The sequence below is a fragment of the Portunus trituberculatus genome, chromosome 25 (assembly GCF_017591435.1).
Source record: "Portunus trituberculatus isolate SZX2019 chromosome 25, ASM1759143v1, whole genome shotgun sequence".
NCBI classification, from domain to species: Eukaryota; Metazoa; Arthropoda; class Malacostraca; order Decapoda; family Portunidae; genus Portunus; species Portunus trituberculatus.
The window spans coordinates 2,793,154-2,808,446 of NC_059279.1; the positions used below are offsets into that span (position 1 = coordinate 2,793,154).

General features: G+C 42.4%; 1 long non-coding RNA gene across 2 annotated transcripts in view; it reads right to left on the minus strand.

Annotated features, from left to right (window-relative positions):
- The window catches only part of LOC123508965, a 55,071-nt gene that overhangs the window by 39,616 nt on the left and 162 nt on the right, over positions 1-15,293 (minus strand). The window contains exon 2 of one of the 2 annotated variants that reach the window (XR_006676057.1): positions 14,645-15,051. This is a non-coding gene — a long non-coding RNA (uncharacterized LOC123508965). Of the gene's footprint in view, positions 1-14,644; positions 15,055-15,293 lie in introns of both variants that reach the window. The other variant, XR_006676058.1, reaches the window with a different exon arrangement.

The window sequence follows — 15,293 nt, forward strand, 5'->3', positions numbered from 1 at the left end:
GGAGAGAGAGGGGAGAGGGAGGGAGAGGGGAGTGGGAGAGGAAAAGTGGAAAAGGAAAAGTGGAAAAGTGACGATAAATGGGAAGGGAAAAGAAACAGAGAAGAAGTAAGTGAGAGAAATGAATAAAGAAATAGAGAGAGAGAGAGAGAGAGAGAGAGAGAGAGAGAGAGAGAGAGAGAGAGAGAGAGAGAGAGAGATGAGATAGAACAGATGAGAGAGAGAGAGAGAGAGAGAGAGAGAGAGAGAGAGAGAGAGAGAGAGAGAGAGAGAGAGAGAGAGAGAGAGAGAGAGAGAGAGAGAGAGAGAGAGAGAGTATCAGAACTTACATGCCATCCTTACATAAACAACACACAAAAAAATAAACAAATAAAAAAAAGAAAAGGAAAAAAAAAGATGACCCACTTTTCTTTCCCGTTTTTTGGACATAAAAGCTTAAAAAAAAAAAAATGACGAAAGCCATGGACACACACACACACACACACACACACACACACACACACATCTGGCTTCTGGCTTCTGTCTTGTAGAATTCCAATCTGACTCCTCCCACTCTCTCTCTCTCTCTCTCTCTCTCTCTCTCTCTCTCTCTGTGTGTGTGTGTGTCCTTTAGTAACAGAATCAATACAGTGCCGTGTCTTAAGAGGCGTGCCATGCTGAGGTATCAAAATGAGAGAGAGAGAGAGAGAGAGAGAGAGAGAGAGAGAGAGAGAGAGAGAGAGAGAGAGAGAGAGAGAGAGGAGTAAAGGCAGTAAAGGCAAGAAGAGAAGAGAAGAGAAGGGAAGGGAAGGGAAGGGAAGGGAAGGAAGGAAGAGGGAGAAGGAGAGAGAGAGAGAGAGAGAGAGAGAGAGAGAGAGAGAGAGAGAGAGAGAGATATGGGGAGGAAAGGTGATGAAGGAATGAAGGACTCAAATCAATACCTGCTAATTAGATTTCATACAGGTAATGCGTGCACACACACACACACACACACACACACACACACACACACACACACACACACACATTCAAGACCCACTCAGAATAATTAGTAAAAGTCTAATGTACGTTACACACACACACACACACACACACACACACACACACACACACACACACACACACACACACACACACACACACACACACACTCACCTGGGACCAATCTTCACACCTGTCGATAACTCATTAATCAAGCCTCATGAACACAGCCTCTCATCTACCTGGAAAAGAAACAAAAATCACGTCACGCCTTCACATGAAACCAAAAATATAAATGAGAAAATAAATAAAAAAAAAAAAAAAAAAAAGCCAAGATATAAAATGAACAAATACGTAAATAGATAAATGGATAGATAGATAAATAAACAGACAACCAGGTAGAAATAAAGATAGATAAACAAAAGGCAGGTAAACAAACAGACACACAGACAGACAGACAGATGAATAAATAAATACTAATCCTTTATATAAGAGAAAAAACTAATAGATGTTAATATGCTTCCCTTTAAACAATGAATATGTAACACGCCAAGTTACTCACTGACTAATTAAATGAAGGAAAAGGTAAATGAATCGTGACTTTTGACATTTTGTGTGTTTTTTCCTTCTATTTTTGGAACGAGGAGGAGGAGAAGGAGGAGGATAATGAGGAAGAGGAGGACTAGAGGAAGGAAGAAACGATAAAGACAAGGAGGAGGAGGAGGAGGAGGAGGAGGAGGAGGAGGAGGAGGAGGAGGAGGAGGAGGAGGAGGAAGAGGAGGAGGAAGTGAAGGTAAGGGAGGAGGAGGAGACAGCCAATAAAGAAGAAAGAAATTATCAAACTGAGAAAAAGAAAATAATGAAAATAATAAAGAAAAAATAAAAAAGAACTTAAGTATGAATTCCAGGAGGAGGAGGAGGAGGAGGAGGAGGAGGAGGAAAAGCAAGTGTCCTGTAACGATTAGGGAACAAGAGGTCACCCTGACGCCTGCGTGTCTATCTGTATGTACGTCTGCCTGTCTGCATGTCTGTCTGGTACGCTCCCCTCACTCCCCTCTATGCCCTCCCCTCATCCCTTCTTTATTTTAGCGTTTCCCCTTACTATGTCTGTCTGTCTGTTTGCTTTTCTATCTGTCAGTCCGTCTCTCTGTTTGTCTCACGCGCTAACACATACATACATACACACACACACACACACACACACACACACACACACACACACACACACACACACACACACACACACACACACCACCACCACCACCACCACCACCACCATCATCATAATCATCAGGAGAAACATGCTACAATATTTTCGTGGTAAATAAAACAACACAAATTTTACACTTAACCCTTTCAATACTGGGACACATTTTTACCTTGAGATTTGTGTGCAATTAGACCATTTTATTAACATTACCAGGGGTCTATGGAGGTCAGAAGATTAATGGACACAGTCTTCACTATTTTAATCCTCCACATAAGTTTCTGAAGCTTTATAAAACCACCAAATAGTAAGAAGAAGGAATGTGGAAACACGTCATGGTATTTAATCAGCATTTTCTGAGGAGGAGGAACATCACGTCACTTGATAAACAGCAGCACAAAATGATACACACACACACGTGACACGAATGACACGCTGCAGACAGGAACTCGTAATAATAAATCGTGATGAAATTCATGTTAACACAAAATTAATTTCTATTCACCTTCCTCCTCGTGTTTGCAATATTCACGTCACCTTTCCCACCTTTCTCACACGCAACCTGCCTCAGCCACTGCCTAGTTTCCTACCATTCAACACACCTAAGAATAAAAGAAAAGAAAAGAAAAATACAAAAGAACGGGAGAAAATTTGGTCAAGATAACACCATACACAGCCAGTTAGCAGCCACCAACACGCCTGTACGAATATTACTTAGTGAGGTAGGAAAACACCAAACACTACACTTACACACACACTCTACACTTCCATACACCTGGCAGCCACACCTACCCAACAATCCTCAGAAGGGATGCACTCACACAAAGGAGGGGACACACACACACACACACACACACACACACACACACACACACGGAGTTAGCCAGTATTGTTCTGTCCCTGTAGCCGGATAAAAACAATACACGTGTTGACTGTCTCCTGGATCTTTATTTAATACCATGTGGGCTTTTCACGGGAATTTATAGGCTAAAGGGGATACTTTTTGAGGTACCTCCTATCTCAAAACCCACCCGCTAGGAAACCGTTGCCGTGAGTGAGGAAGCCCAACCTACACTCGGACCGTGGACAGGATTCGAACCCGTGCGCTTGGAGACCCCTCGGACCCCAAAGCACGCATGGTTCCACTACACCACGGCGGTACTTTGTTATATAGGACTCTGTGATGACCCTCCTACATGGCGCAGTGAGTAGGACCCGACACACAACGCCCATACCCACCCACACGTCCACAAGTAGCTTAATCTCTTCAATATAATGGGTTACATTTTCATATTCATTCTGGTGACTATTTGATGATTTTATACAACTTCAGAAACTTATGTGGGAATTAAAATAGTGAAGACTGTGGCCATTAATCTTCTGACCTGCATAGACCCTTCCTAATGTCAATAAAATGGTCTAATCGTACACAAATATTAAGGTACAAAATATGTCACTGTATTAAAGGGGTTAATGAGCAGAATCTTCACTATTTGAATCCCCCATATGAGTTTCTGAAGCTGTATAAAAACACCAGATACTAAGCAGAATCAATATGGAAACGCGTCATAGTACTAAAGCGGATCAAAATTTATATATTTGTGTCTACAAGCCAAAGTCATTTCCTGCTTTTTAAGGGAAATTAAGACGAAAACTGAGTCATTCTATTAATCAGGAAGCTTGGACCACTAATGCCTAGGGGTGGAAAAAGGAAATCTGATAACACGTTCCTAAAAAAAAAAAAATAAAAAATAAAAATCAATAATCAAATAACGATAAGTCATAATGCAGCAAAATCTCTCTCTCTCTCTCTCTCTCTCTCTCTCTCTCTCACACACACAAACCATCCACCAACACATACAACCACCCAACTCACACTTCCCTATCCACAAAAAGCCACCCCTCTCTCTCTCTCTCTCTCTCTCTCTCTCTCTCTCTCTCTCTCTCTCTCTCTCGTTGTAGGTAATCTTGCCACTTGTCGGGCGTTCGGATGACTTAACCAAGATTACATCAAGCAATCCTATCAACACACACACACACACACACACACACACACACACACACACACACACACACACACACACACACACACACATGAGATCAACAGTTGCTTGCAGTTAGGCATTTTAAGTACATCAACATTCTCTCTCTCTCTCTCTCTCTCTCTCTCTCTCTCTCTCTCTCTCTCTCTCTCTAACCCACTAAATTAATTAATGGAAGCAGTTAAATATCAAAATAAGAAAATAAACTGACGATACGAGAGAGAGAGAGAGAGAGAGAGAGAGAGAGAGAGAGAGAGAGAGAGAGAGAGCTAACATCCTGACAAGAGTAACACAAGCAACAGTTAAAACACAATATAAAAAACTTCTACCTGCCAATATTTACCTGAGCGTGGCCTCTTAATTAACAGTACAGGTAAGTCTCCTCCCACCCACCCACGCCCCCCTTAGCAGCACACCTGGCCTTAATTAACTGCCCGAGTGCACCTGCCGTCAACATTCTTCCGTCTTTACTTCAATTTTTCTTTTTCCTTTTCTTTATTTTAGTTTTCTTTTACCTCCTTTCTTATTTTGGCTATTTATTTTTTTTTCTTCGTTTTGTTAAATGTTTTTTATTTGAGTTTTTTTTTCTTTTTATTTTTCTTGTTCTTTTTCCTCCTCCTCCTCCTCCTCCTCCTCCTCCTCTTCTTCTTCTTCTTCTTCTTCTTCTTCTTCTTTTTCTTCTTCTTCTTCTTCCTCCTCCTCTCTCACTGCCTTACATCATGAACGATAAACTCTTTCTCTCTCTCTCTCTCTCTCTCTCTCTCTCTCTCCCGCCACACTACACCTGGCTGTGCTATTCACCCACACACCTGAGAGAGAGAGAGAGAGAGAGAGAGAGAGAGAGAGAGAGAGAGAGAGAGAGAGAGAGAGAGAGAGAGAGAGAGAGAGAGAGAGAGAGAGAGAGAGAGAGAGAGAGAGAGAGAGAGAGAGAGAGAGAGAGAGAGACTACTACTACTACTAATAATAATAATAATAAGAGAGAGAGACTACTACTACTACTACTACTACTACTACTACTACTACTACTACTACTACTACTACTACTACTACTACTACTACTACTACTACTACTACTACTACTACTACTACTACTACTACTACTGGAACAATAACAGCTGGCGGCCATGAAGTGATGACTCAGCTATGAACAGTACGGAGAGAGAGAGAGGGAGGGAGGGAAGGAGGGAGAGAGGGAGAGGGAGAGAGGTAGGCAGGTATGGAGGGGAGAGGAGAGGGGAGAGGGAAGAGGGAGGGAAGGAATGATGCAACCTCCTCTCTCCCTTGATTGCTGACTCCCTCTCTCTCTCTCTCTCTCTCTCTCTCTCTCTCTCTGTTTTAATAATTCAGTTGTTTTTTTATGTAATTTCCCCTAGGAGAGAGAGAGAGAGAGAGAGAGAGAGAGAGAGAGAGAGAGAGAGAGAGAGAGAGAGAGAAGCCCTTGAAGAAACCATGGAGAATAAAATACAAGATTACAACTATGACACCTGCTCTCCTCCACACCATAGTCTCTCTCTCTCTCTCTCTCTCTCTCTCTTTAAGAAACTGAGGTCCGGTAATCTTTCTCTTGATCTTTCCTTTGGTTCTTTTCTATTCCTCTCTCTCTCTCTCTCTCTCTCTCTCTCTCTCTCTCTCTCTCTCTCTCTCTCTCTTAGAATAGGTTCCCATATTTTTTCGTTTTTTCTTTCATTCTTCGTAATTTGAGAGAGAGAGAGAGAGAGAGAGAGAGAGAGAGAGAGAGAGAGAGAGAGAGAGAGAGAGAGAGATAACGTAAACAAAAGATTTCCCTCCACCCTCCCCCCCTTCCCACAACTCTGCTTTTTATCGTTCACATTTCCTATTCTTCTCTGTTCTTGTTGGTGAAATGCGTCTTGTCACTTCTAGCTCCCTCCCCCACCCCACACACACACACACACACACACACACACACACACACACACACACACACACACCTCTCTTTACAAGTCTTCCTTACCTACTTCCCTCAATTCCCCTCATGCTCCCCTTCAACTCCTCTCTCTCTCTCTCTCTCTCTCTCTCTCTCTCTCTCTCTCTCTCTCTGGGTCGAGGTCAAGGTTGAAGGAAATATTAAAGGTTTGAAATGCGTTTGTGTTTTGTTTTTTTATGTGTTTGATTGGTGTTTTGTGGTGGTGGTGGTGGTAGTAGTAGTAGTAGTAGTAGTAGTAGTAGTAGTAGTAGTAGTAGTAGTAGTAGTAGTAGTAGTAGTAAAGATGAAAAGTACTAGTAGTATTTCATGTAAAGGAAGGTGCTATTATCTCTCTCTCTCTCTCTCTCTCTCTCTCTCTCTCTCTCTCTCTCTCTCTCGACAAATGAGATAATTGAGCAAATGGCGAGTGAATTAATTTGCACAAACATCCATTTCATCCAATTCTATTACTCCTCCTCCTCCTCCTCCTCCTCCTCTTCCATCACCACCACCACCACCTCCTCCTCCTATTTTACATTCATCACACTCACTTTCACATTCGCATTCATCTCCTTTCTACCTTCACTTCCTACTCCTCTCTCTCTCTCTCTCTCTCTCTCTCTCTCTCTCTCTCTCATGACGATTATCCCGAGTGACAGCATAACAAGCTTTCAATGACACGACCTTCCTCCTCCTCCTCCTCCTCCTCCTCCTCCTCCTCCTCCTCCTCCTCCTCTTTTTTATCATCTCTTCCACTATCTCCTAATTTTCTTCCCCTTCTTCCTCCTCCTCCTCCTATTCCTTCTCTTTATCCCCTCCGCCTTTACCACCACCACCACCACTATCTCAACCTCCTCCTCCTCTTCCTCTTCCTCCTGTTATCATGATAGAGCACACACACACACACACACACACACACACACACACACACACACACACACACACACACGCAGACTCTAAATAAAGTGAGATGCGTCCTGAATAACATCACTAAGCAACTGTCAACTGAGGGTATGTGACTTGTAAGTGTGAAAAGACTCCTCCTCCTCCTCCTCCTCCTCCTCCTCCTCCTCCTCCTCCTCCTCCTCCTCCTCCTCCTCCTCCTCCTCCTCCTGAAGAAGTAAGTAACGTGCCACCAGTACAAAGGAAAGTATATAAGATCAAGTTTGTTTCGTCCTTCTCTCCTCCTCCTCCTCCTCCTCCTCCTCCTCCTCCTCTCCTCCTCCTCCTCCTTCTTCTTCTTCTTCCTCCTCCTTCTGATTTTTTTTTTATTTCTGTCCTGATTCTTCTTTCATTCCTCCTCCATCATGAACCCAGCTCCTCCTCCTCCTCCTCCTCCTCTTCCTCCTCCTCCAGGGCTAGACACCTCTGGGTATTTCCCTAGCAGTATTATTCTCCTCCTCTTCCTTCAGTAAAGAAAATCTCTCTCTCTCTCTCTCTCTCTCTCTCTCTCTCTCTCTCTCTCTCTCTCTCTCTCTCTCTCTGTGTCACAAAGGTGGAAAGGGAAACAAATAGAGTGCCTGAGGAGAGAGAGAGAGAGAGAGAGAGAGAGAGAGAGAGAGAGAGAGAGAGAGAGAGAGAGGTGGAGGGTGGAGTACCAAAACTCGTTAACCTTCACTTCCACAGAAATCATGAGAGAGAGAGAGAGAGAGAGAGAGAGAGAGAGAGAGAGAGAGAGAGAGAGAGAGAGAGAGAGAGAGAGAGAGCCAGCCAAACCACCCTGACCTTTAATAATACTAGCGGGTTGTCTCATGTCCACGTGCACTGAAGCCGAGATAATAATGTGGCCTTGATACCTGTATAGGCTGCAGGTGCAAAGAGGGAGGTTACTAGTCACCCCTGCACCACTAGGAAGCTACGAGGGGAGGTGGTAAAAGGAGAGAAGGTAGTCAGTTAGTCAGCCAGTCAGGAAGGTTGAGGTTAGGTTAGGTTAGGTTAGGCAAGACTAGGTTAAGTTAGGTTAGGTTTAGTTAGGTTAGGTTAGTTAAATAGCTTGTCAAGTGGGTGGCTAGGGAGGGAGGGAGGGATGAAGGGAGGCAGGCGGGTCGGTGGGTAAGTGGGTAGGTAGGTAGATAGATAGATAGATAGATAGATAGATAGATAGATAGATAGATAGATAGATAGATAGCTAGACATACACAAACATACATACAAACAGAAAGACAAATAGATAGATAGAGAGATATGTTTGCAGAGAGACGATTAGGAAGTGAGTCTGAGTGAGTGAGTGAGTGAGTGAGTGAGTTATTCAGAAACTCAGCTATTTAGTGTTATTTAGTTAATTATGTGATTAGTTTGTTTATTCGTTGTTGAGGGCAGAAGAGAGAGAGAGAGAGAGAGAGAGAGAGAGAGAGAGAGAGAGAGAGAGAGAGAGAGAGAGAGAGAGAGAGAGAGAGAGAGAGAGAGAGAGAGAGAGAATGATGTTAACCCCTTCAATACTGTTACACATTTTAAACTTGAGATTTGTGTACGATTAGACCATTGTATTGACATTAGAAAAGGTCTATGGAGGTCAGAAGATTAATGGCCACAGTCTTCACTATCTTAATCGTTCCCATGAGTTTCTGAAGCTGTATAAAACCACCATATAGTAAGCAGAATGAAAATGGAAACGCGTCATGGTACTGAAGGGGTTAATTCGTCACTGAAAGAATAAAACAAGATGAAGAGTGAGAGAGAGATACAACACAGAGAGGAGCGAGGAAAGAGGGCAGAATGGATGCAACACAAGGTAAAAACAAAGGTTAGAGAAGCAGCATAAAGCCACAAGACCTACACGTGGCGAGTCTTGCATAACACACGCTTATCTTCACACACCCATCACCGCTATCAGTAAATGCCTCATACTAATCTCACACCCTGATAACCGAGTCTGCTCCGCTGTTCCGCTGCTTATTATAGTCACTCCGTCCCAAGATAAACTGAGATTCGTGTTAGTAGATCAGTCAGTCAGTCAGTCAGTCAGTCAGTGTCATTTTCGCTTAATCCTCACAACACATATCTTCTCATACTATCAAACCAACACATTTGCTATAGTTTTCATTTGTTACGTAAAATAAAAGGGTTTAAATAGCAATATATACACAAACAAGCCAATATAGAACATTATATTATCAATCTCCTCATTTTTCACTTCACCTTGCGACACAAAGCTTCGAATACTATTGAACTAACACATTTCCTATAGTTTTCATTTGTTACGTAGAATAAAAGGGTTTACATGGATAATACGTAAAAACAAGCCAAATTATACCAAAAATTACATTACTAGGCTCATTTTCATTTCACCTCGCAACACAAAAAGCTACGAACACAAATGAACCAACACAAATTTCTTTTAGTCCTCATCAGTTACGTAAAATAAGAGTTAACATACACAACATAGCAAAACAAAGCAACACAACACAAAACATTAGTCAATTTTCGTTTCCCTTCACCTCTCAACACACAAAGCTACGAACACAAATGAGCCAACACAAATTTCCTTTAGTCCTCGTCTATTACTTAAAATAAAAGTTAACATACACAACATAGCAAAACAAAGCAACACAACACAAAACATTAATCAATTTTCGTTTCCCTTCACCTCTCAACACACAAAGCTTCGAACACAAATGAACCACCACAAACACTAACAGTCCCACAATCCCCACTCATTCACCCTCAAAACTGGTTAACACTTAATTTCCCTGTTTTTTTCCCCCTCAGGTCTACGTAATCTCTGCCCTTAACATTATCCTTCACCCTTGACCTTTCTCTCCTAACCTTTTTCTTCCCTCTTCGTCTTTGTATCAGCTCAATTTTCAAGACCTTATCTACAGTACTTGTGGAAGGTCAGGTGTGGGTACTCTTATCGCTGTGAGAGAGAGAGAGAGAGAGAGAGAGAGAGAGAGAGAGCATCCGGTCTTCTTGCTCTACGGAATAGTAAGCGTGTTTGCTTGTATTTGTATGTATATAGCTAAAGAGATTGTTGTTTTTGTTATTCTCTCTCTCTCTCTCTCTCTCTCTCTCTCTCTCTCTCTCTCTCTCTCTCTCTCTCTATATATATATATATATATATATATATATATATATATATATATATATATATATATATATATATATATATATATATATATATATATATATATATATATATATATATATATATATATATATATATATATATATATATATATATATATATATATATATATATATATATATATATATATATACTGTATATAGAGAGAGAGAGAGAGAGAGAGAGAGAGAGAGAGAGAGAGAGAGAGAGAGAGAGAGAGAGAGAGAGAGAGAGAGAGAGAGAGAGAAACTAACACCGACTTTCAAAAAACCAAGATGGTGAAGAAGACAGACCAAAGGTGGAAGAAGAGGAGGAAGAGGAAGAGGAAGAGGAAGAAGGAAGGAAGGGAGGTTACGAGAGACACACACACACACACACACACACACACACACACACACACACACACACACACACACAATGGTCTTATGTACGTCATTAAAAACCTACATGGAACCGCTAGTGTGTGCGTTCACTGAAAGTAATGAGTCATATGTTGTGGTTCTCTTCTGAATGGAATCTGGCCACTCTCTCTCTCTCTCTCTCTCTCTCTCTCTCTCTCTCTCTCTCTCTCTCTCTCTCTCTCTCCTGCTTTAATATTCATGGGACAATTTTTAATACACACATTTCATCCTTTATCTCTCTCTCTCTCTCTCTCTCTCTCTCTCTCTCTCTCTCTCTTTCCTGCACGACATACTTCTGCATCTGGTATTTTTCCACCACATTGCTCTCTCTCTCTCTCTCTCTCTCTCTCTCTCTCTCTCTCTCTCTCTGATTTGTATACAAAATATTTGCTTCAATTATCTTATTGTGAAATCTAAGCAGAATTTCACTTACAGGAGTCGAATTTCAGTCACCATCGATTTCTCTCTCTCTCTCTCTCTCTCTCTCTCTCTCTCTCTCTCTCTCTCTCTCTCGGAAAGTTACAGCTTGCTCGATGAGTCATTTTGTTTAGGTTTCCTTTCCCAGCCACACCTCAACAGTAGTAGTAGTAGTAGTAGTAGTAGTAGACTGCTACTACTAGGGTTGTCGTGGTGGTGTCAGTGGTAGTAGTAGTGGTAATGGTGGTGACAGTGGTGATGATAGAAGTAGTAGTAGTAGTAGTAGTAGTAGTAGTAGTAGTAGTAGTAGTAGTAGTAGTAGTAGTGGTGGTGGTGGTGGTGACGTCTCAGTGAAGGCTTCCTATAGAGTTCCTGACAGTCATGCTCGTCTTGTCAGCTCACGAGTCAATTAAATGTGTGTTCACCGAGTTGTGGAAGGAAGTAACTGCGTGACGGGTGAGGTGAATCATGCACATGCTATCTCTCTCTCTCTCTCTCTCTCTCTCTCTCACTGGCTTAAACATAATTGCTGATACCAAACATATTTACACAGTTACATTTTCCTTATTACATAAAAGAAATTGTCTATTATTACCACAAAACCTTTAACTAGGAACAAACAATGACTCCACACGTAATAATGAATAAACTCTAACATAAAAACGTCATTAGTAAAACAAAGAGCAACTTAAGAGTATTTTTAAACATAGAATGAAGAGATGAAGGTCTTTTATTACTACAACACAATTACTGAGAACATAACAATTATTTTACAAGGAATAATGATTAAAGTTACATAAAAACGTCATTAGTAAAACAAAGGCCCATATTCTGAAACACTTCTGTGCCTCACCCTCACTATTTTCACAGGGTTCTAGTTGAAGTGACACGGGTTTTTAAGAGTGTTTCTGTAATTCTAGTGACATGTTAACAAGTTTTCACCATCATCAACAGGAGAAATACTCTTTTCAAAGGGATCTAATTGAAGTGACACCGGTTTTTAAGAGTGTTTCTGTAATTCTAGTGACATGTTAACAAGTTTTCACCATCATCAACAGGAGAAATACTCTTTTCAAAGGGTTCTAGTTGAAGTGACACCCGTTTTTAAGAGTGTTTCTGTAATTCTAGTGACATGTTAACAATATTTCTGCTTTACCAACAGATCAAATTACCTTTAGAACTCGGCTAATTGTCTCTGTGGGCCTTAAAAATTGGTCGCCGTGAGAGAGAGAGAGAGAGAGAGAGAGAGAGAGAGAGAGAGAGAGAGAGAGAGAGAGAGAGAGAGAGAGAGAGAGAGAGAGCAACGTAAGAGTATTTTACAGGTAGAATGAGAGTTTGCTGTTGAAACAGGATCAATATCAGCGTATGGTGAACAGAATGGGGTTACGGGTACTGTAGTGACTCAATATGGGTCAGCAGTGTTTGTGGTGCGATATGCTACAGTGTGATGTGTACCTGTGTGTATCAGTGGATTTCAAGTGTGATAAGGTGGAGGTACACAGTGGGAATGTTTGACGTGTTGTTGTTGTTGTTGTTGTTGGTGGTGGTGGTGGTGGTGGTATTAGTGGTGGTGTAAGTGGTGATGGTGGTGGTGTTGTTAGTAGTGATGGTGTTGTTAGTAGTGATGGTGTTGTTAGTGGAGATGGTGTTGTTGTTTGTTAGTGGTGATGGTGCTGTTAGTGGAGATGGTGTTGTTTTTTGCGGTGGTGGTGCTGTTAGTGGCTGTGGTGTTGCTGTTAGTGGCTGTGGTGTTGCTGTTAGTGGTGATGGCGTTGTTGTTAGTGGTGGTGGTGTTGTTAGTGGCGGTGGTGTTGTTAGTGGCGGTGGTGTTGTTAGTGGCGGTGGTGTTGTTAGTGGCGGTGGTGGTGTTGTTAGTGGAAGTAGTATTGTTGTTAGTGGTGGTATTGTTGTTAGTGGTGGTGGTGTTGTTAGTGGCGGTGGTGCAGTGGTTCTATAAACTCCACTCAGGTAAATTCCACCTGCAACTACTCCCGTTCAAAAATACATAAACAAACTACTAATTACTGAACTAACTTAACTAACAAACCGAATACTTAACCACCTAACTCACCAAACAACGAAGTAAATCACCAAGTAACATAGAAACTTGATAAATAGACGAATAAATAAGGAAAAAAGAACAATGATCACCCAACCTAATCAATAACAAGCCGGAATTATTCAAACAGGAAACCATGAAGGGCTAAAATACTTGTTGGGGAAATTTACCTGAGGGAAACTTGAGGTAGTGAACAGCTGACGTTATTGTTACTGTTGTTGCTGTTGTTGTTGCTGTTTAGTTTCGCAGTGTGGTATGAAGTAATGCATGAAGTTCGAAATGTATTGCTTTTGTTACTGGTAATGGTGGTGGTGGTGGTGGTTGTGGTGGTGGCAGTGACGGTAGTGGTAGTGGTGGTGAAGATATTGACGTCTCGCTGGTGTGGTAACGGGTGGAACAAGGATGTGGCGTGACCCAGTTTAGGTAATTGTAACGAAGCAAAGGTGTGGCTGAGGCAAAGGTGGTGGTGTTGAAGACGATATGGTGGTGGTGGTGATGGTGGCGGTGAAACTTGACAGTGTAACGTGACGAATAATAATGTGAAAAGTGATAGTGTTATGTATGTATGTATGTATGTATGTATGTGTGTGTGTGTGCAATTATTAAACTTGTGTTGCTAACGGTATAGTGTGGTGGTGCAGTTATTATGTGGTGAAGAGAGAAGGAGGAATAGTTATTTATGTATGTATAGGAATGCGGTGATACGGTGTGGTGGTGGTGAATGAAGGAGAACTGTGGTTAGGCCTTCTGATTTTGATGGTGATGATGGTGATAGTGGTGGTGATGCCGGTAGTGAAGGAGCATTTTGTTTATAATGGTGTATTTTTTTTCATAGTTTTATTTTTGAATGTGGTAGGGTGTGGTGTCTTGAGTGCAGTAGTGGCAGTAGTTTGTGGTGGCGATACTGTTGCTTTGTTTACCTCGTGGCGTGGCGTGGCGTGGCGTGGCGTAGTGTAGTGTTCATTACTGTTCTCTAAGTTATGTGATATTCTTGTTTGCTGTGCCCTAATGACCATTATTCCATGCTGCGTGGTGCCCCGTGTATGGTGTAGCGTGTTATATCATGCTTAGAGTGAGTTACACCGCTGCCGCCAAAACCCAGCCATCCGTCCCCTCACATTACGGCTGCAGTCACCAGATATCGATTCCCCTGCACCACCATCACCACCACCCCCTCATACCTCAGACCACCATCACCACACCACACAGGCACCAACGCGTGCACCACATGCCGCCATGACAGCATGACACACACAATAAGGACATAAGGTTGATATTCCCGGGCACTCACGCACACCCTCCACACCAAAACACGCACCACAGTTGCCAACGCGGGAATCAAACACACTCACCCAAACCATTTTTTCCTACATCAGTCCGCATTTCCTATTTTAACGAGGTTATTGTATTGCTGTAAGTGTTTTTAGTCTAACCTACAGCGTGGTTTGTCCGGGATTGCGTCAGTGCGGCGCTAAGCTGTTGCTGGCGCGGCCTGACTCGCCGATCAGCTGACCCTGAAGGGCTGTCGTCTGCTGCCGCGGCCCAACCCACACACCTAATCCTTCATTTCTTACCTTTACTGCTCTCCAGGGGCGCTGGGACTCCTCTTCTCTTTATGTATATCCACAATAGATCCAGAGGTACTATGAGTCACTGAAATAATCCACGGCCGACGCCTGGATATCACTCTCACAAGGCAAAAACACAGAATCCACAACCCTCGTGTTCTCACTGCAAGGCAACGTTCTCTTCTGCTCCAAAACAAACGGTCGAGCAGCCACAGCCTCCAGCCGCTCCACGCATGCGCGACGGGCTGCGTGTACACCACCACCGTGATAACACAGGAGTCTTTACGGTTATCGCTGATGATACTGGCTGCCTTTATCGAGATCCTGGAAATGAGCGCTATTCCAGATGGCTGCGTGGGTGGCACTTGCTGTTAATCGGTCGCTCATTCACAGCGGAGCCTCTCACTCAACACCTGCTGGACACATTAGACTGGAATATTTTCGTAAATTGCCACATTCACGTGTTGTGTTATATTTGAAGATTACTACCAAAGAGAATAATGACAATTAGTTAACGATGCGAAGGCAGAGATTGACTTGTAGCTCAATATTTAAGAATCTATAGCCTAGTAGTTACACAAGTCCACATTTATTCCACCAATAATTACAAGTTACATGACGAAGAAGACTGCTATACACAAGTTCCTAAAGTCTA